The sequence below is a fragment of the Herpailurus yagouaroundi genome, unplaced genomic scaffold (genome assembly GCF_014898765.1).
Source record: "Herpailurus yagouaroundi ecotype Mexico unplaced genomic scaffold, PumYag 203, whole genome shotgun sequence".
In the NCBI taxonomy this organism is placed as follows: Eukaryota; Metazoa; Chordata; class Mammalia; order Carnivora; family Felidae; genus Herpailurus; species Herpailurus yagouaroundi.
In genome coordinates, this window is record NW_024412434.1 from 33,224,152 (window position 1) to 33,246,086 (window position 21,935).

At 50.4% G+C, this 21,935-nt stretch overlaps 1 protein-coding gene and 1 long non-coding RNA gene across 3 annotated transcripts in view; one reads left to right on the plus strand and one right to left on the minus strand.

The window, feature by feature from the left end:
• ADARB2 (adenosine deaminase RNA specific B2 (inactive)) overlaps nucleotides 1-21,935 on the plus strand; it is a 427,099-nt gene that overhangs the window by 338,256 nt on the left and 66,908 nt on the right. The gene's annotated exons all lie outside the window — the stretch shown is intronic.
• LOC121014900 (uncharacterized) lies at nucleotides 664-3,639 on the minus strand. Its single transcript, XR_005783492.1, has 3 exons — nucleotides 2,255-3,639; nucleotides 1,301-1,452; nucleotides 664-901 (listed from the first exon to the last, which is right to left on the minus strand). It is a non-coding gene; the product is annotated as an uncharacterized LOC121014900 (long non-coding RNA).

Here is a 21,935-nt window from a genome sequence, read left to right on the forward strand (position 1 = left end):
AATCACTTTCATAAACTCTTCTGAGGCTGAGAAAATAAAAAGCTGGAGAAGACTATGAACCCCATGCTCTCCCTGTATCCTGTCCTTTAGAAATAGAAAAACAAAGACGTGATCTGCGGTTAGAGTTTCCCAGCCGGCTAAGAGCCCACAAAAGTAAACTGTACAGTCAAAAATTAGTGACTGGGGCACCTGGGTGGTTCAGTCGGTTAAGCATCCGACTCTTGATTTCAGCCCACGGCTTGTGAGTTTGAGTCCCACGCCAGGCCCCATGCTGTCAGTGCAGAGCCTGCCCGGGATTCCCTCTCTCCCTCTCTCTCTCTGCCCCTCCCCACTCATGCTCTCTCTCAAAATAAATAAATTAACATTTAAAAAAAATAGTTACCTGGAAGTGCAAATCCAGACAAGGAGACAACACTGCTCGCCTGTTAGAAGGGCGTGGGGGTCACCCAGGCCCCCGACGCCAGCACATGCTGGCAAGGATGTCGAGCCACAGCGTCTCTCACGCATGGCAGGCGGGCACACAGACGGGGGCAGCCACTCGGGAGGACGGTCTGGTGGGTTCCTACAGGACTAAACGTACCCTTGCCACACGACCCGGCCACCGTGCCCCTTGACGTTTACTCAAATGAGTTGAAAGCTGTGTTGGTACAAAACCCTGCCCACAGATGTGTATAGTGGTTTTATTCACAATCGCCAAAACTTGGAGGCATCGAAGATGTCCTTCAGTAGGTGCTGGATAAACAAACTTGGTCCATCCAGGCGGTGGAACAGTATTCGGCCATAAAAAGAAACGAGCTAACAAGCCATGAAAACACACGGAGGAAACTTGACAGCGTATGACTAAGCGAGGGGCGCCAATCTAAAGAGGCTTCATCCTGTGTGACTCCCACTATCTGACACCCTGAAAAGGCAGAACGGTGGAGACAGTAAAAAGTATGAGGGATTTCTGGGAGTCGAAGGGAGGGAGGGTTGAACAGGTGGAGCACAGGGGATTTGGGGGCAGTGAAACTGCTCTGTGTGATAACACAACGCGGACACCTGTCCTCATACACTTGTCCAGACCCACAGTATGTACAATGCCAAGTGACCCCAGTGTAAACCATGGACTCGGGTGACGACGACATGCCCTGTGGGGGCAGTGATTGTGAGAAATGCACCATCTGGTGGGGACACTGCCGGTGGGGGAGGCTGCGGTGTGTTGGCAGCAGCGTATGTGGGAAATGTCTATGTTACACTCACTATTGCTCTAAAACTACAAACTGTCTGAAAAATAAAGTCCACTAAGGAAAAACAGAGTTACCTGATGGTGTTGTACCAGAGCCGTCTGTGCAAACATCCATGACAGGAAATAAACTGCCAGGAATTCTGTAATGGTTCCTTAGGTGGCCTTGCATGACCCCCTCGGGGTTCTCATTATTCACCCCAGTGTTTCATCAGCCAGAGTGATGGACCCTGGGAGAGGGATAGACGATCAGAGACAGAGACACGGAGAAGGTCCCGCGCGTCTGCGTCAGGTTGGCTTTCCGGGAGATTTACGGTAGACGTGCATATTCTATATAAAATCCCACAGCTTTTGTTTTTAATAACATATACAAGCCTTCTTTGTATCACCGGTTTAGATTCTGAAGTCAATGTGTTCGATTTCAGCTAATCCCATACAGAAAACTGCTGTCACCCTCTATTGGCGGTAGCCAGAGCCAACAAGTCCGGCCTGGCCGCTACCGCTCACATCTACCAACATTCAAAAGTTAAGTGGCTCCTGTAGGAGATTTTTAATGCAGTCAAATAAATAGCTCTACGCTTTTATCTTGTATCTTTAAAACCCAGGCACGGAGTCCATAAATCTGCTGACCTGCTAAATGGCTGCGGGAACCGGGGGCGGGAAGAAGCACTCCCCGGTCCTCGCTCTTAAGGAGAGAGGAGAGACGCGGGCTTTCCCGGCAGCAGTGCTTCCCAGGACCAGGGGGAGCACCCACCAGAGTCGGTAGTTTTAAATGGAGGTGATGGTACACGGTAGGTCCGCAAGTCTCGCAAATTTTCTGATACCTGTGCTCTGCGGGAAGTGTCACCACAGCAGGGAAAGGACCACCCTCGGACAAGAGGGAAGGGGTGGCAGGAAGGAAAACGGAGTATCCACGGTGCGTGGCCACCCCCGGCCCCCCAGTAACCCAGACACCTGAGCCTCCGTGTGTGAGGCCATTCCCACCCCACTGTTTACATAGCGACTCTTGATCTCTGTCGGGTTTCTGCTTACCTGCCTGCTGGTCTCGGGGTCCTTCCCCAACCCCCGAATTGTTATGTCCCGCCGGGCAGCTCCTGCCTTCCCTTCTGAACACGGAGCACACGTGACAGCACTCTTCCGCTTGGCTTGGCGGAGTGGCTGAGGAGGGTGGCCATCCATCACTGAGTAAATAACAGCATTGACAGGAGAGGCCATGTGGCCCTGGGATGCCGGACGCGGTTTTCTCCTCCACGCCTGTCACGTGTGTCCTGTTTCTTCCAGCACAGCCTTCTGTATCTCTGTTCAGCTGCCCTGTGGTCGGCTGGCCACCTCCCCTCCAGCCTCCCTCAAGGTCGATGTGTTTTGTACACGTGTTACTGTCCAGAAAGGACAGGAGTCTCTTCTGACGCCCAGCACGGTGCAGGGCATGCACGGGGCACTCAGTGTGCATCTGCTGAAGGAATCAAGGCACGGATGCTCCGTTTGGGGCAGTCTCTGGTGTGAGGGAGACAAGTCAGCCTCCCTGCCGAGGCTCTGTGGCCCAGGACAGGTACCCGGCTTCCTGCTAACAGGGGCCTGTTTGTGCTTATAAATACAGTGAAAACGTGCCAGCCGCCAGCCCCACGACTCTGGGCACATCAGAGACTCAGCACGGGTGGAGAGCAAGGTCGTGTGTGTGGGTATCCCTGGGCTGCGTGATGAATCACCACATACGAACAGCTCAGAACCACAGAACTGTGTTCCCCTGTTGCCAAAACTCAACAGCAGAATGGAGACCAAGGCGCTGCCTGGGCTGAGGCTCCTTCCTCCCTCCAGCTTCTGGGAGCCAGACCGGCCACCCCAGGCCCCGCCTCTGTCTGTGCCTGTGAAGGGTCCAGGCATCTCGGGGCAGATCCAGGAAGGAGCCATGGCCACACAGTGGTGGCAGCTCACGTGAGGTTATTTAGACAAGACAACACCACGACAGGTTTGCAGGCCAGGGCGTCCCTCACAGCACCAGCCTGTCCTGGGGTGGCCAGGAGGGCCTGGGTGCTCAGAGAGGGTTACGTGTCTAGGTGAAGTGACTCGGCAGTCTGGTGAGGGGGCTCTGGATCAGAGAACGCCAAGGACCACCGCATCTTGGGACCTGTCTTATCTATGGGTAACAGCTGTCAGGTTCTGTGCAGTCTGAAAAGTAGGCAATCTCTCAATGGCTAAAAACCTGCACGTTCACGTTAGTTTTAAATTGCTGAGTGTGCACAAATTTGAGTCTGGCACTGGTAGGCTTTGGCACTAACAAGTTTCAACTGACAGTGAAGCAATAAGCAACCAGGGACCAGGTTCCCAGTGACTCTAAACCCCGATCTCCAGATCCTAACTGATTACATCTAACTATTTCCACCTGAGCGCACATCCTGAGGTTCCAAGTAGATATAATTTGGTGGAACACTATTCAACCCAGTCTGACTGATACACAAGCAAACAAAAGTGCTGGAGAGACTGGAATTAGGAAGGGCGGGGGTGGGGGAGAAGGAAGACAGGAGGTCAAAACGGCAGGGTCTGGAGGGCAGGGGAACGGGGGACGGGGTGGGGGGTAGGAAGACTGGAGCAGGAGGGCAGGAGGGCAGGAGGGCAGGTGGGCCGGGGCAGGGGGGCAGGAGGCAAGAGCAGGGGGGCAGGAGGGCGAAGTGCAAAATCCGGAGGTCCAGGGAGGAGGGTGCTAGCTGGGGCATGGAAGTGAGGGACTGGATGGTGAGGGGCCATGTCTGGTTCTCCTCAGGGAAGGGGTGAGGTCCTTCCCCAAGAAGGAGGAGGTGGCCCCACTGGCTGGTTCAGGCATGAAGGAAAGGTTGGCAGCACTGACGGACAGAGAGACCAGAATCTGGTCGGAACTGGGGAACCGGGTCATCTGGGAGGCCACACACTGTGGCCACAGACCTGGGAGGCGGGGGAAGGGGGGGCGGGCTTGCAAAACTCGGATCCGCCGTCTGGCTGTGTGGGTATCCCCGGGGTGGGGAGGCCCCGCGCCCACACGGGAACCACCTCCTCCCCGCCTCACTGGGAGCGCAGGTGTGTGGCCCCACCCCCCACCCATCGCGTGGGGTGGGGTGGGGTGGGGTGCTTGGTGCTCCTAAGTCACAGACCTAAGGGCAGAACGCCCTGAGACACCCCCACCCCGCGACAGCAGTCATGACCTCATGACCTCGCGGCCACCCACCCTTCCCCACCCTCTGACCTCCGGAGCACCCCCCGCCCCGTCTGTCTGTCAGTCCTTCTGGACACCAGATCTCACCTGGCGAGAGCTGCTGGAAAGGCACCATCCAGACCCGCCTTGCAGGGCACACCCCCTCCCCCCACCCCCACCTCTGCCAAGGGCCCTGCAATTCAAGGAGCATGTGTCACAAAGCAGACCAGCCCCTCGGGCCCAAGGCGCAGCCCAACCTTTCCAGAGCCTCCACGGTGCTTCACACCCTGCACCAAGCCAGGGACGCAGACTGCATGGGCAGGCGAGCTCATACTCGCTCTCTCCTCCCGGCCCTGGAAAGGGTGCTGTCCCCCACCCCAGCACTGCAGGTCTGGAGGGACCAACAGGTGCTCAGGGGCCTGCCCTGCCCCAGCACCTGGACTGCGCTTGCCCCTCTGGCCCCACGGTGATGGGAGCTCGTCTCAGGAGCCCCTCACCTGGCCAGGGCCAAACATTCACCATTGGGAAGCCCAGAAAGGTCACTCACCCCAGCCAGACTCCAGACGCTGAGCAAACAGCCGAGGCTTCCTACTGAGTTTGGGAACTATCGGTCACCCAGAAAGCACTTAACTAATACACCACATACGAAGCCATTTTGCTACTAACGTCTCAGTTCACAGACTTTTAAGGAAACTGTATGGTTCCCATATCAGACGTCCTACAGATTATTTCTCTGAAGAATACTCTGAGATAACAAACGAAAGAAAACAATATTTATCATTATTCTGTATTTCAGATTCAGATAATACTGAAAGTAAAAAATTCTTAACAACCATCCTCTGCTATTTCCGATCTACAAACAAACCAAATCTTAGCGACAAGACTGATAACGTTGGTACATTTAGCAGATGAAGAAACAAAGTCGCACAGCAGCTCAGCCTTTCAGACGTCCGTCTGCTCCCCGTGCTCTCCTGTCTCCTAAGCTGGATCAGACATCTCTCGTACTGTCCCCAGCTTTTCTCATGAAACTGTGCTACTGTGCCGTAGTGTTTCCCAAAACGGCTTTACGAAGCCAAAAAGTTCACATCGATTCATTTGAACACATTCCGACGGGTGTCCAAATACCTGGGACACATATCTCCCTGCACCCAACTCGTCAGGTCCTTATCAGGACCTGTACACACAGGAAGGTCATTCCTGGGGTTGTCACTCCTGTGACTTTCCTCCCTCCCAGGTCACACTCACGCCTCTGCCGATGGGCCCATCACGTGATCCCAGACAGAAAGATGGTGTGCTGGCCTTCCGAGCACACCAAAGTTGAAGTAGCCGAAACGTGGCACCACACCTGACGAAGACATTCAAGTGTTTTCACTAGAAACCAACGTAAGCCATTTACCTCTATGCAGTGACTTTCTCTCTGCATGCTGGAATCTGCTTTTAAAGGCACATAAGTCCTGGCCTCACCCCCAGGCGCTCTATTATAATTGGTGTAGGCTGGGGCCTTGGCACTGGAATGTTTTCAATCTCCCCAGGAGAATATAACACGCACGCAGGGCTGAGAACCACCACGTCACGCCATGGTGCACAGGTGGGTCAGCGCTGGGTCGGGCCAATTAGGGATGGCTGCCTGGCGGAGGCAGAGGCGGCTGGGGAAGGACGCGGGTGGCTGCTATCCCATCCCAGGCATCATAATGAGCCCAACCAAGCTCCGGAATTGGGAGCGAGAGAGAGAAGGGCCGGAGAGCTGTATCCACTGGGCATGTGGCTGGATGGGGGAGGGAGACAGCAGTGTGCAGGCGTAGGGAGGCGGCCTGGGGGAAGTCGGAGGAAAACCGTCCGTCCCTGGACCTGGCTGCTAACGAAAGGAGCTTGAAGTCGTCGCCGCCGGAGCCTCCGCTCCTCCAGCTGGAAAATAGGATGTCAGTCCTACACACTCAGCTCCCCAGAAAGCCAAAGACCTCATCAGCTATGTTTGCAAATGATCTCATCCTCCCGGAATGCGCTAGCTGTGGCTAGCGAAGGCATAACTAGGAATGATGATGGCTCATTCTGACAGCGAGTAAAAATAAGTGACCAAAGACGTCAGTCCTGCCCGCGCCCACTGCCGGCGCAAGTCTTCCCGGCCTCACTTCATGCACACACTGCTGATGGTAAGTCTCCAGTGGACACCGAAGAGGAAATCGCCCACAGCAGACACTGCAGGAACCCTTCGGCCGAAAGAGATGGGCAAACACACCTCACTGATCACATCAGCAACAGCTCATCTTCAACAGTAGGGAAGTTACATTCTTCCCCGTCGAGAAAAATCCATTTTTGCCCCACATGCAGCGGATTTTCAGCCATGCCCCCCCCCAACCCCCCAGGCTCCCACGGATGGAATTCTCATTCTCAAGATTGCCTTTTGAGAGAACTCTAAGACTTCTCCTCTGTTTGCACTCCCCTCCGCCCCCCACGTGCCCCCCACATCCGTGCCCCCAGACCTGCCCCGAGACACAGCCAACTGCCGTCTTTTGTTTTGCATTTCTGTTTCGGGAAACACATTGCCCTGCCGACACTCTGCAAAGCATCAGTGAGTAAAGTCTGTTATACAGGCTGCAAAGCCATCTGGACTTCCTGCTGAAAAGGTTGGACATGGTTTTAGGCAAGATTTTTATCAGATCTGAAAGGAAAAAAAAATATCTTGAATGCATTACCATCTTCCAAGGTTGATGTCAGATTTTTTTTCCCCTTGTCAGTTGCAAAACAAAGCCAAAAAAAAAAAAAAAAAAAAAAGATGACAAACCAGAAGAGCTGAGAATGAAGATATACATCTCCAGAGGAAGCTTTGTCAAAGGTAGTGGAGTATAAACAAAAAATAAATTAGTTCTGGTGTTATCAGAAACTGGACAGACTTCCACTGGTATAATAGTTTGTCTGGAGAGTCCAAGCCTTCCCAGCCAGTGCCCTTAAAATGCAAAAGGGAAATCCGAGAGGCTCACAACAAAAACAAGACTTGCTTTCCAAAACCTATTAGCGGCTTTTTGAATGCACAGGAGAAGAAAGACAGTGACGGAAGAGAATGAAACAGGCCTCATGAAAAGGAAAACTGCTTTGAAATCTCTCCCCTTCTTTCTCTCATTCTCTGGCCGTGACAGACTTTTCCAAAAAGGTTCAACTTTGCAGTCACAGAACGTCGGTATCTTAGCAACATATTTGCTACCACCCAGCTTTGGATTTTTCTCCCCGCGAGTCACTGAGGAAAAGCCAGGGTGAGAGCATCCCGTTAACAGGACCCTTATTCGGAGAACAGGCCACAGCTGCTTGCTCCCACCTCTGCTCGGGGCCACAGACGTCCTCCAAGTGAGCCGCGGACAGAGGACCTGTGGCCCCGTCCTAGGAACACGATGTCCATGTTAGGGGACCATGTGTCACCCTCAGCACCGTTACGGGACCCAGCAAGGCTTCCTCACGACAGGGCAGGAGGCCGATATGAGCCATCTTTGATTCGGGCACGATGTGGGATGAACAGAACACCCACTGACTATACCAAGAAAAACAAAAACAAAAAACCCACTGAGTTTCTAAGTGTGTTATGATTTGGGAAGAAAATGCCTCCACAGAGAAGGGCCAGAGTTTGGCCTCAGATCAAAAGCATTTTGTCTAATTGGGATAAACAGGCTTCACAAAGTGATGGCTATTGATCCTGAAAAAGTAATTTATGTAATGTTTTCTATTTCCCCCTAAACATTTCGTGGAGACAAATATTTATTCATTAATGCGTGTGAGGAAGCCAGGGAACGTGAAATGCCACGTCTGACAGAAAACACAACTTCTCTTCATCGCAGATAAAAGGCCCTTAGTGGGAATTTTCGGTCACATTCTGTCTCCTCCACCGTGTCTCTGGCCCGAGCGCCTGCCGGCCCACCAGCCCCCCAGGGGAGAGGACGCCCATCTGCCGGCCTGCACAGCAGCCACTGGGCCCTGAAGCTTGTCCGGACACAGGCGGGCTGATGGCCTTAAGGTCACTGCCACAGGAGAGGTCGTGGGGGCATCAGACAGGCCTGACACATGCCTGATACAAGCACGGTCCATCCCTGTAAGCCCCGAACCCCTGCAGCTGCACAAGGCTCCTTCCTGAGCAGCAGTGACCACTGGAGCCTCAGAGGAAGTCCGCAGACGTGAAGACACCCCTGGGGGTCCCCTGCTCTGCAGAGGGTGCACAGAGGCCTGCTGGCCGCAGAGGCTGACCAGTGCCGTCTGGAGAGGCAGGAGAGCCCGACAGGAGGGCGTCCACCCAAAGGGGCATCTTGCTTTCATATCTGAAACACTACCCAGCCGAAGCAGACTGTGTCCACCACTCCATTTGTGACGCTTTTCCAAATATTTGTCAGGTCCCACGGCCTGGCAAGCCCTTTGCTTAGTCCAGGAATCCAGAGATGAACCCAGAAGCCTTCACTCCAGTGGGACCATCAGACATGTGAACAAACCACCGAAGTAAAAGAGACTGCTGGGAAGCCTTCAGGTTTTCTACACATATAATCATGTCAACTGCAAACAGATCACTTTACCTCCTCCTTTCAATGTGAATGCCTTTTGCCTCTTTCTCTCGTGTATCTGCTCTGGCTGGGGCCTCTAGCACATCATCAATTAGGGTGAATTGTCCTCACATCCCAGGGATGAACCCTGCGTGGTCACCATCACTCTTAACGTGCTGTTGAATTGGGTTTGCCAGTATTTATGGAGGATTTTTGCACCTGTGCTCAGGGATATTGGCCTGTCGCTTTCTCCTCTCATGGTGTCTGTGTCTGACTTTGGCGTTAGGGTGACTTGGTCTCATAAAATTAGGTGCAAGTGTTCTCTCCTATTCTATCTGTTGGAAGAGCGTTAAAATAATTGGTATTGATTCTTCTTGGAATGTTTAGTAGAAATCACCAGTGAGGCCATCTGGTCCCGAGCTTTTCTTTGTTGAGAGATTTTTAACTTTTTAAAAATTGAAATCTAGTCGAGAGATGTTTTTCTTGCTGATTCAATCTCTGTATTTGTTAGAACAACGATATATATTGTTATTTGGTCTTTCCAGGCATTCAATTTCTTCTTCATTCAGTTTTGGTAGGTCATAGGTTTCTGGGAATTTATCCATTTCTTCGGTGTTATCCAATTGTTGGCGTATAATTGTTCATCACACCTCTCATGACCATTTTCATGTTGTAATGTCTCCTCTTTCATTCTAAGTTAATTCATTTGAGGCTTTTCTTTTTTTTTCTCAGTTAACCTAGCTGAGGGTTGGTCAGTTTGGTATATCTTTTTCAAAAACCCAAAACAAATTTCAAAGATTTGTTGACTTTTTTCCATCGTTTTCTATTCTCTATTTCTGCTCTCCTCTTTATTATTCCCTTCCTCCTCATAGCTTTGGGCTTAGTTTGCTCTTCTTTTCCTAGATGGGGTGCACAGTTAGGGTCTATAGTTGAGATCTTACTTCTTTTTCAATGTTGGCATTTATTGCTATAAACTTCCCTCTTAGTTCAGGTTTTGCTGAATCCCCTAAGTCTTAGTGTGCTGTGCTTTTGTTTTCATTTGACTCAAAATATTTTTTAACTTGCCATTATTTTTTATATTAGAGAACAGAGAGAGAGAGAGAACAGGGGGAGGAGCAGAGAGAGAGAGAATCCCAAGCAGGCACCACGCTCAGTGCAGAGCCGAACACAGGGCACAATCCCACCACTCTAGGGTCATGACCTAAGCTGAAGTCAAGAATCAGGTGTTCAATCTACTGAGCCACCCAGGTGCCCCTTGAAACACTTTTTAAATTCCATTTTCACTTCCTCTTTGAACCAATAGTTATGCAAGACGATGTTATTCAGTTCCCATTTATTTGTGAATTTTCTCTCTTTAAAAAAAAAAATTCTAGTTTTATTCCACTGCGGTTGGAAAAAAGAGGCTTGGAATGATTTCTAGATTCTTAAATTTGTTAAGACTTGCCAAGTGACTTAATCTGTGATTTATCTTAGAGGAGGTTCACTGCGTGCCTGAGAAGGATGTGCATTCTTCTGCTTGGAGATGGAAAGTTCTGTACATGCCTGTTAGAATGCACTTGGCCTATACTTTTGTTCAAATCACCCGTTTCTTTATTGATTTTCTACATGGGTGCTCTGTCCACTGTTGAAAATAATAGTCTCCTATTATTTAACAGTATTATGTGATGATAGAGTAGTAGTTGCAGCATTATGTAATAGTCTCTTCTTATTGAACAGTATTATATAACACAGCAGTAATTGTAGCTTCATGGACAATCCCTCTTATCGAACAGTATTATATGATAACGTAGTGGTAGTTGCAACATGGCACTGGAGGACTATGTAACAGTCTCCTACTATCCCTGCATTGACGTTGCTCTCCCCCTCAGGTCTGTCAAAATCTGCTTTGTATATGTAAGTCTCTGATGTTGGGTACACAGATGCTTATAACCCTTAAGCCCTTCTGTTGAATTGACTCCCTCCTCGTCGTATAATGACCCTCTTTGTCTCTTGTCACGGCGTTCGCAGTTTACTATTTTGTCTGAAAGCAGTATAGCTCCCTCTCTGTTTCCGGGCGGCCACTTGAACGAAGTATCTTCCACCCCTTCTCTCTCAGCCTGTGTGTCCTTACCTGTAAGGGAGTGTCTTTAGGCAGCACATCACTACATCTTGTGCGTTTGTTTCAGCCACACTGGGCCTTCTGTTTGGGGAGTTTAATCCATTTGACCTTCGGAGTAATTATGGGGAGGAGGGGACTTCCTATTGCCACTTTGTTCCTTGTTTTCTACTGGCTTATAGTTTTTTATCACTTTGTTGCTCTCTTGCTATCTTCCTTTGTTACTTGCATTTTTGGCAGTGATGTGCATTGATTCTTTTCCTTTTCTCTTGTACCTCTATTATAGTTTTCCTGTGGTTGCTGCAAGGCACGCATAAAATATATTTATAGCTGTAAACAATTGGTAACAATTTTACTTTAGTCACATACAAAATCACTCACCACCATTACAGTGTCGCATATTCTGTCTTTGGTGGGTCTACCCAGTTCACCTTCAGGAGTGAAATATATGCCTCCACATGTTTTCATGTTGCTGTTTGGAGTGCATTTGTTTTTGTTTGAAAAACTCTCTTCAGTATTTCTTTTTTTTTTTTTTTAATTTTTTTTTTCAACGTTTATTTATTTTTGGAACAGAGAGAGACAGAGCATGAACGGGGGAGGGGCAGAGAGAGAGGGAGACACAGAATCGGAAACAGGCTCCGAGCCATCAGCCCAGAGCCTGACGCGGGGCTCGAACTCACGGACCGCGAGATCGTGACCTGGCTGAAGTCGGACGCTTAACCGACTGCGCCACCCAGGCGCCCCTCTCTTCAGTATTTCTTGCAAGGCAAGAAACAAGGTGATAAACTGCCTCAATTTTTATTTGGGAAAGTCTTTATCTCTTCTTTTTTTTTTTTTTTTTTTTAAAGTTTTTTAATTTTTGAGAGACAGAGACACAGGGTGGGGGGGGGGGGGGGCGGAGAGAGAGGGAGACACAGAATCCAAAGTGGGCTCCAGGCTCCAAGCTGTCAGCACAGAGCCCAACACGGAGCTCGAACTCACAAATTGTGAGATCATGATCTGAGATGAAGTCAGACGCTCAACTGAGTGAGCCACCCAGGCACCCCTCTTCTTCATTTTTAAAGGGCAGTTTGCCAGGTTTAGTACTTTGTTTTTTTTTTTTTTTTTTTTTTTCAGTACTTTGAATATGTCACCCACTCTCGTCTGGTCTATGAGGTTTCTGCTGAGAAGTTTACCAGTAATCTTGCAGGTGTTCCCTTGTATGTGACAAGTCACTTTCCCCTTGCTGCTTTCAAAATTCTTTTTGCCTTTGATTTCTACAATATAATTACAATGTATCTCCAAGTAGACCTCTTTATGTTTAACTTATTTGAAATCCTTGGGTTTCTTGAATCTATCTATTTCCTTCTCTAGATTTGGGGTATTTTTTTTGTCATTATTTCTTTAAATATGCTTTCTGCCTCTTTTTTCTTTCTCTGCTCCTTATGGACTCTCAAGAATGCATATTTTGCTCCTTTGAGTGCATCCTATAAATCTCATAGGCTTTTTTCACTCTTTTTTATTCTTTTTTTCTCCTCTGGGTAATTTCAAATGCCTTGTCTTTGAATTCACAGGCACTTTCCTCTGCTTGATCAACTCTGTCATTGAAGCTCTCTGTTACATTTTTTTTTCATTACTATCATTGTATTCTTCAGTTCCAGAAAGTCTTTTTTTTTTTTTAATATTCATTTTTGAGAGACAGAGACAGACTGTGAGTAGGGGAGGAGCAGAGAGGGAGACACAGAATCTGAAGTAGGCTCCAGGCTCTGAGCTGTCAGCACAAAGCCCGATACGGGGCTCAAACCCACGAACCATGAGATAATTACCTGAGCCAAAGTCAGATCCTGAACCGACTGAGCCACCCAGGTGCCCCTTGGCTCTATTATTTCTATCTCTTTGTTAAACCCATCATTTTGTTCATGTATTGTTTTCCTGATTGCATCAAGTTGTCTATCTTGTTCCTTGTAGCTCAGTGAGCTTCCTTTAAACCATTATTTTGAATTCTTTGTCAGGAAATTCATGGGTCTCCATTCCTTTAGGGTTGGTTACTAGAAATGTTTTGTGTTCCATGTAGCCTTGATTTGGTGTCTATACATTTGAAGGAACAGTCACTTCTTCCAGAGCTTAAGGGCTCACTTCAGCAGGAAAGGCCTTCACTGGCCAATGAGTGCAAGGGTGCCAGCCGGCTGGCATGCACAGTGGTGCCAGATTTGACACTGGTTCCAGGGAGTGTGACAACATGAAGTCCAGTTCACAGGTGTGCGCACAGCAGCACTGAGACCAGGGCATGGAGGCAATGCCTTTCTTGTCCGTGGAGGTTCAGCTGAAAGAATAGGCATTTTCTGGGCCATCTCTATCCTATTTGTTATGTCTAGTAAAAAGGGCTGGGATATATGTGTCTCTCTGGTCTCAAGTATCTCTGTGAGCTTGAGGAAATGCACGATGATGGCTAAGCCCTGGCTTTAGTGCTTCAGATGCACTATTTGAAATTATTTAATGATTTTCATCTACTTCATTTCTCCTCTCCAGAACCTATTTTCAGGGTAAAGAAAGAACACTGTGGGGAGTGGGAGGGTGGGCGGCAAAGTCACAAGACAGAGACATTTGGAGTTTGTCCTTTATGGCATTCATAAGTGAACATGACACTGATGTCAATGGGGATATTGCAAAACAGGTGTTAGCATTCTTTATTATTTAGGCAATAATTATAAAACTCTTCTTGAACTTAACAAAAGCTGGGAAAGTAAATAAAGTTGTTCCTTTATGGAACAACTACTTTTTCTACATGCATCTTTTTCTCTTGATGCACTGGGATGGCTTTCCTTGTACATGTCTTTTTAAATCCTAATGAACTCAAACAACTATGAATCAACCCCAAACAGAGGACTTCATCTGTTGGCACCCTCTTATTAGCACACTAATGACATTTTAAAGATTCTAATTAAACCCAGACGCAAAATATCTTCCTGAGTACATCAGAAATCACAAGCTTAAGAAAACCAGAAATATTACATTTTTCCAATGCAATTTTAGTTTATTTTCTACATATTTTTTATTTTAATTTGAAGGTGATTGTTAAAGTAGTAACCACTGTTAATAAGTATAAACAGATTTATGGCTATGTAACAATTTAGGTAATTGTGAGTAGCTACAAATTTACTTAACCAATAGGTAGGTGCATAGGTATCTGTGCACATAATCGTCAGCTCTCAATTATTAAGGTAACAAACATGTGGTCTCTCATCGTAGGCTTTTCTGAAATCCTTAGTTAGTAAAAAGGTTGTGGAAGGGTATACTGTGGCCAAGAGCTCAGATACTGGAGCCAGAATTCAAACACATGCGTGAGATTCTAATCCTAACACTGACTGGCTGAGTCAGCTCGACACTCTCAGTCTTGGCTGCCCATCCACAAAGCATTCGTCCCACCGCGCCTGGTCCCCAGGAACTGCCCCAGGTGAGCCGTGGTGCTGGCACCATTCTCCTCCCGCCTGTCAGGAGGGGAGCCTTCACCTGCCCCCCGACCACTGAGCCCCCGTGGCCCTCCAGCTGCTCTCCACTGAAGGTGCACAGGAGCCAGAGAGCAAATTCACAAAAGAAACAGCAGAACGCAGGGAGTGTAATCAGTCAGCCATAGGGAAAAAAGAAGGCTGGTCCCTGAGGTTATTACACTTTTGTCATCAACGTAGCATGAGCCATCTATATAAATGCCCCCCACCTTTTACTTTATGTAGATCCTTTATTTTAAAAACACTATTTTATTCATTTTCCCTAGACTGTTTCTTCACTATAACTAATCATGTAGAATTTAACAATGCCCACAATACACGACTAAAAGTGCCTTTGTGTCTGTAAAATTGTATTTATGGAAGTGGCCAGCCCCCAGCCCTGTCTATTCATATCTGTCCCATCATACATAAGAGGGATCTTCTCATCCACTGGCAAAGAATTTTTTTGTTCGGCAAATAAGCCGCAGCTAGAGCCTGTCCCCTTGGGACAGGGGACCTTACTGTTGTGCCCCTGGGTTTGTTTGGTTGATCCCGACACATGCAGAGGGAAGGATACAGGTTGCCGTCTTCCTTGAGGGGACGAATTTGGTGGGGGGCACTGAGTGGCGATGAGTGGGGTGAGGCCTGCAAAGACCAAAGGAGTGGGGGCCGTGCAGGCACAGAGCCAGCGGGTGAGAGGGAGCAGGCTGCTGTCTGGGGACCCAGACTGGAGACTACAAGATGATAAGTCAGACTGATGTTCCAAGGCACATGCCCAGGTCTTTGCTCTTGCGGGGGAAGGCGGTTGGTTCCCAACCCCAGCAACTGTGGGGGCGTGTGGCTGGCTGGCCAGTCACAGTTCCCCGGTCTGCACCAACCCTGCCACCCGCCCCCACTGCTGACCCACAGGCCCTCTCCACGTTTACACAACGCTGGCAGGTGAGGGGCCCTGCAGGAGTGGACGCAGCATGGGAAGTGAGGGTTAGAGCCACAGGGCAGGTGGGGTCAGTGCATGGGAATCACAAAGAAGAAACATCACAGGTGAAGGGGGTCCCGCCAAAGACAGGCCGGGTGGTCACGTGTTATCTTGCAGTGCTGAGGATTAGGAATTCGATCAGAAAATGCCGATGTGGGGGCACCTGGGTGGCTCAGTCTGTTGAGCTTCCGACTTTGGCTCAGCTCATGATCTCACGGTCTGTGAGTTCGAGCCCCATGTCAGGCTCTGTGCTGACAGCTCAGAGCCTGGAGCCTGCTTCAGATTCTGTGTCTCCCTCTCTCTCTGACCCTCCCCTGCTCACGCTCTGTCTCTGTCTCAAAAATAAATAAAAACATTAAAAAAAAATTTTTTAAAGACATATGGAGAAGTCTTGGGGCGCCTGGGTGGCTCAGCTGGTTAAGCGTCGGACTTCAGCTCAGGTCATGATCTCGTGGTTTGTGAGTTGAAGCCCCGCATCGGGCTCTGTGCTGACAGCTCAGAGCCTGGAACCTGCTTCAGATTCTGTGTTTCCCTCTCTCTCTGACCCTCCCCCATTCATGCTCTGTCTCTCTCAGTCTCAAAAATAAATAAACATTAAAAAAAAAAATTTTTTTTGGGCCGCCTGGGTGGCGCAGTCGGTTAAGCGTCCGACTTCAGCCAGGTCACGATCTCGCGGTCCGTGGGTTCGAGCCCCGCGTCAGGCTCTGGGTTGATGGCTCGGAGCCTGGAGCCTGTTTCCGATTCTGTGTCTCCCTCTCTCTCTGCCCCTCCCCCGTTCATGCTCTGTCTCTCTCTGTCCCAAAAATAAATTAAAAAAACGTGGAAAAAAAATATTAAAAAAAAAATTTTTTTTTTAAAGAAAATGCCGGTGTGGGCTCTGCTGCCTGAAATTCTGATTCAGGGGATCCAGGAAGGGGCCTGTGGACCCACAGATGTCCTCGGGTGCTCTCCTGACCCCTGGGAAGTCCTCCTTCCCCAACTACCAGGGGTCCTCTGTTCCCTAAACTCCTACAATTAAGATAGTCATAAAACCCAAATTTGTGTGAGAGGCAGAATTTCACACTCCTGCCTCCACCTCTATGCCTGTTTAGGTTCATTAGGCTCATGTGCTCGTGTGGTCTGAGTCTAAGTGACACCTTCCTGCTCTGTCCACCTCTCTTGAGGCAGAACAGCGACAGGGCATGGCGGGGGGTCTGTGGCGGGGGCTCTGACCACACCTGTGTGCACTCAGGACCGCATGTGCCTCTGGCCAGGAGGCTGACTTCACCCAGCCTTAGCTTGCTCATCCGTAAAGTGGGGTAATAATAGTATCCTAGGACAATAACGTAGACTAAGGGAAACACGACTCACTGGGCACTTAGCACCTGACATGCAGCAAACCCTTGAGGAATGTTGGCTGCCATCTATCCTACGATGTTCTTCCTGTATTTCCTGTTTTGTATTACGGGCTTTTTTATATAGAGGACCTTGTCTTCTTCGTCTCTATATTTCATTAGTGTCCTGCTGAATAAATTTTGATTTGTTCTTTTCCCCAAGGTGTAGAGATGAGATAACAGTGGAAACTCCGGAGACACTGTCTCCACTGTGGTTTCTCCAGGGCCATTGTGGACACAGCTGAGCTCTCCCCAGTGGCGGCTCTGACAATCCTGTTCCACTCTGGCTTGCCTTGGGGGGTACTTCAGAAGCCGGGTGTGCTCTACGAGGCCCCCCCAAGGGAAATGCACACTGTGATTGGGGTGCACTGTGTGCGTGTGTCGGTGTGGTGATCGGCACGATGAGTAAGACAGAACTCTCGTCCTCAGGCATCCAGGCCAATCGGGGCGACATTCATGCTGACAGTCACAAAATCATGTGGCCTGAGGACAAAATCAGAGAGGACGGAACCCGAAGCCAGAGAACGGTGGGCAAACAAGCAGCCCACGACACAGGACAACGTAACTCCAAACAATATTTAATGCCCAAATGTGCTGTTGGCATAACACCGTCCTCCAGATGAAAACAGAATAACAGACTGGAAGCTGATAAAAGATCAAGCGAATAGTTTAAGTTACCCAAAACTGACCGATGTGTTCACTGAATAGGGACTATATCAAACAGTTGACATGTGCGTGATTTCTCCCTGAGACCGGCTTTGGATCCAAGAAGAGGCAGTGTCTGTGTGTGGGGTGTGGAGTACAGTCCAAGGTGCAGCTTTCAGGCCGCCCCACTATTCAGCGGGTAACCAGGCTCCCTTAGGGAGCATGGCGCCGGAAAAGCAGCCGCCAGGTTGGGCAATGGCACGGTTGGGGTTAACCCGGGCCCAGGGAGGAGTCAACTCCGGGAGGCGTTTCGGGAAGTTCTGTCTCAACACACACGCTCAGCACTGTATGCACCTGCCTAACGGTGCCAGAACGTGTCCCTCAAACGGCCCGAGTCCTGAGAAAACTGTAATCTCACTGACCAACCAAATAAGCGAGGAGTATTTCCAGGAAACTTTGCGTTTGCATGAGTCCGGGCAACAATGACAAGAGCAGAGTGAGACACTGCATGTACACTACCGGGCACAGCACCCGGCATCTCACACCCACTCTCGCACTGCACCTGGTAAGAATCGTGTGATGTAGGCACTAGCCCCATCTCAGAGAAGGGGAGATCAAGGCCTACGTAATGTTCAGAGTCAGGCCACTGTGAAGTAGCAACAGCAGGATTTGAATCTGGGTCAGAATGACATCAGAGAGTCCATGTTTAAGTCCTGGGCCAAATGACCCCTCATGATCTACATACACATGGTCTGTTAACACCCTACCTCTATCTGTGTTCATCACTATGGCATCAAAACCACTCTGAAACCCACGGGCATTCACTCTGCTCATGCACCTGCCGTTTGGGCAGGGCTTGGGGGAGATGGTGCCCCTCTGCTCAAGCTGGGCAGTTTGGCTGGGCGCTAAGGACCCCTCCCCAGAGGGCGTGGCCGGGAGCTGCAGGTTGGTGCTGGCTGTGGTCTGAGAGCTCGGCCTGGCCCATGGCCAGGACGGAGGCTCCTCCGCACGGGGTCCCTCCTGGCTGGATTCCAAGAGGGAGCACCCCAGGAACAAAAGTCACATGCCACGATCCCCTCCTCGCTCTATCTGCTGGGACAGTCTCCAAGGAGAGGACATAGGGCCAACCACTGCATAGCGGCCACACGGAGGTCCATGGAAAGAGAAGCTGGCAAGATGGGCAACATTGGCACAGCCGGCTTTGGAAAATGCAATCTGCCAAGATACAGTACCTCCTAGCCTTGGGATCCACGCCACATGGTGCTGAGGTACCCAAGCAGGGAGCACAAAGACAGGGCTAGCGGGAGCCTCATGCCGGCGCCTGTCAATCGCAGTGCAGTCAGTGGTTCCCCAGATACAGGGCTGTGCTGCCATTCCCTGGCCCCAGGATGACCACCATCTAGCTCCCTGCGGCCTGTGTTCGGAGGCCTAACCCCAAAACAATGCCCTCCCAGCCTTCCTTTCTACCTCCCATTACACCCAGCCCCTGGTCACCTGAGCAACACTGCTTCCCGAGATACTAAAGGTCTTCCGCCACCAGAAGAAAGCGCATCATCCAGAAACATCTCTGTGATGCTACAGGCCAGGTCTGCATGCCGAGAGTCAGAATCAGGACCATCAGGGCTAATTCCTGATGCCTCTTTTACAGACGCAGAAGCCGTGCCTCAGAGAGGCTACCTGCACCATTCCTCTGATTCCAATTTTAACGCTTTTTCCACTATGTGGGTAACAATAAGGATTTCGTTCATGTTTCATGACTTCCTTCAAATTTGGTATTAGCCTCTAGATAATTTGAGATATAGAATAATTAAGTAGTCAGTTAATTTGAATTACGTAGTCAGACTTTGAAATTAATGAGGCTTGATCGCCATCGTCAGCAAACAGGAATCATTCCGAGACTGAAAGACACTTCTTCCACGGACACATGAGGAGCCATGGAAGTTCATCTCCCAGTTAGTGGGATTTCTCTAGGCCACGACGGGCTGTCCACTGGCTGTCCACCTTCTGGAGGAACCCTTCTGCTGCCCAGTCCTAGAAGGGGGCACAGGCAGCCACAGCCCCTCCTGGCAGGCTCCCCCCCCCCGCCCCCAGGGCACTCCCCATATTCACCGAGGGAGCCCACAACTAGCACCATAGAGGGGATAACAGGGATGGGGTCGCCTGTGCTCCCAGATCCTGCCTGGCCCCGCCTATATGCAAATCTAACCTTTCCGATATTTTAGCATTATAAACCCAAAGACAGGATTTCAACAGGAAAATATTTACTGAAGGCTTTTTCTTTCATAATCTATCGATTTTAATATCCTTACCACTTTGGCTAAATGTCAATTTTACCCTGAGGACCTACGATTGCAAATTTGAACACACTTTATTTATTTACGGCATTCAAAATATCAGTGTTGGAAATGAGTAAAGTTTGAGTCTTTCAGTGTTCCTATTTAAAGTTTATTTTTCCTATTTGAATAATGCTGGTAATTTGCCACGGTAATTGGGGCCAACAGGCACCGGGCACAACCCCAGGCAGAAGCTAGCGTGGCATTTCGTGCAGTGATACACAGCTCGTTAAGTGTGGGGCCAGCTTCCCCACTTAACCTTTGGGACACAAGCACCTGATTATCACTATCATTTAACCAGAAGCCAAATCCTCTCTCCTCTGATCATTTCTGTTCCAAACGTCCAGCCTGTGCCAATCTGTGCGTGAACACCAGCAACGCTGCACATCTCAGATGTAGACTCATCGGGGCTGCCGCCCGGAGACATTCCCCCCACCCCCCGCCAGCCCCACTGACCGCATGTGCTCCTGCCATAAGAGAACGGGGGTGGGGGCATTGCTTTGTAACGTTCCCAGGAGGAGAGGCTTTTGGTGGCATCTCCTTCACCAGCGGGTGTATGCAGGGAGGCCTCGTGAAGGACACATTAACCCCCTCCCACTGCCGAGGGACCCCTCTGCAGGCTTTTTCTAAACTGCTAAACCACCAATAAGGAGTATAGCTGGATGTCTCTTTTTCATATTTAACAAAGAATTTATGTTGCAAATGACTTCAGTTTATTTTCCCAGGTGTTAGGTCTTTAAAGCCTCTCTGTGCACACTTTTCTATTGCAAAGCTGGCCCTTCCCAGGTGCCCAGGGCCAGCCTCTCCTGGTACCACCCCAGAGCACACCAGAACCTCACCTGGCCACTGCAGGGGATGGGTGTACGGAAGGCCACCATCCCACCCCAAGTTGTCTGAAGGGTGTGCTCCCACCAAAGGACTGAGCTAGACAGACCACGGAGGGGTCTCTGCAGGACCCCCTTCCCCTCCCTCCCAGCCAAGGACTGGGCTAGACAGACCATGGAGGGGTCTCTGCAGGACCCCCTTCCCCTCCCTCCCAGCCAAGGACTGGGCTAGACAGACCATGGAAGGGTCTCCGCAGGACCCCCTCATCTCCCTCCTATCCCTTACTCCTGGATGGCCGCAGGCTTGGGCAACTGCGCCTGGCTCCAGCTCCTGTGAGTGCAGGCTATCTCAGGGGCAGGACTTGCACTGGGGGCTGGAGGAAGCAAGAGCAGTGACAGGCTACAGCGGCATGAGCCCAAGGGCCGTGGGTTTGGTGACGGGGTGGGTGAGGCAACAGGCTCACCTGCTCCAGAGCCCCCCGACCTCTCGACACCTGCTCCCGTGCAAGGCCTCCTGGCTTCCCCACTTGTCACAAAAAATGTCCCAAAGGGGGCCCAGCTGTCCCCAAATTCTGCCAGCCTCTACCCCTTGGAACACAGGGGCCACTGTCCCCACCCTGAGCAAGCGCTCTGAGGGGGCCCGAGAGTGCCGGGACCCCCACCCCCCTCAGCGCCCCTTGAGGCCCCCTCAGGGTGGAGGGTTAGCCTGAGATCCAGCTGACTACCATCAGCGAGGGTCTCGGCACCGCCTGAGCGAATCACCACATGCTCACGGTCGTCTCAGAGTACGTCCAGCATGCGCTTGGATTTAGGTTGTCTTCTGAGGTTTGAGAAACCGGCCCCAGAAGAGCGGCCGACACTACATGCTGAGACCCAACAGCACGACCCACACACAACCTGTCGCGCCCAGCTGTGCACATGTCCGGTCTCAAGCACCCGTCTCTGCAGCCGTAAGATGGGACCAGAGCCATGCAGGGGCCCTCTGCTGTTCCCTCGCTGCGTCCCCACTGGGTATGCCCCACTGAGCCCCAGGAAGCAGTCGGGGAACATTCACTGAGTTCTCGCAGGAGCTCCTGGGCCTGGAACCTGGGTGTGATCTCTCATCACTACCACGCCCAGGTCCTTCACCCCACCCGTCCGAGCAGCTCATCCCCTCCCTGCAAACGCACCATCCCACCTCTGAACTTCTCCAGCCATGACTTCCCCAGGCTGTCCTGCTCATGACCCTGGAAACTTCGTTTAAATGACCCTGCAGGCCCAGCCCATCTGCATCCTCAGAAAGCCGTCCCCGAGGGGTCTGCCCCCCAGCCGCTGACCACAGGTGAC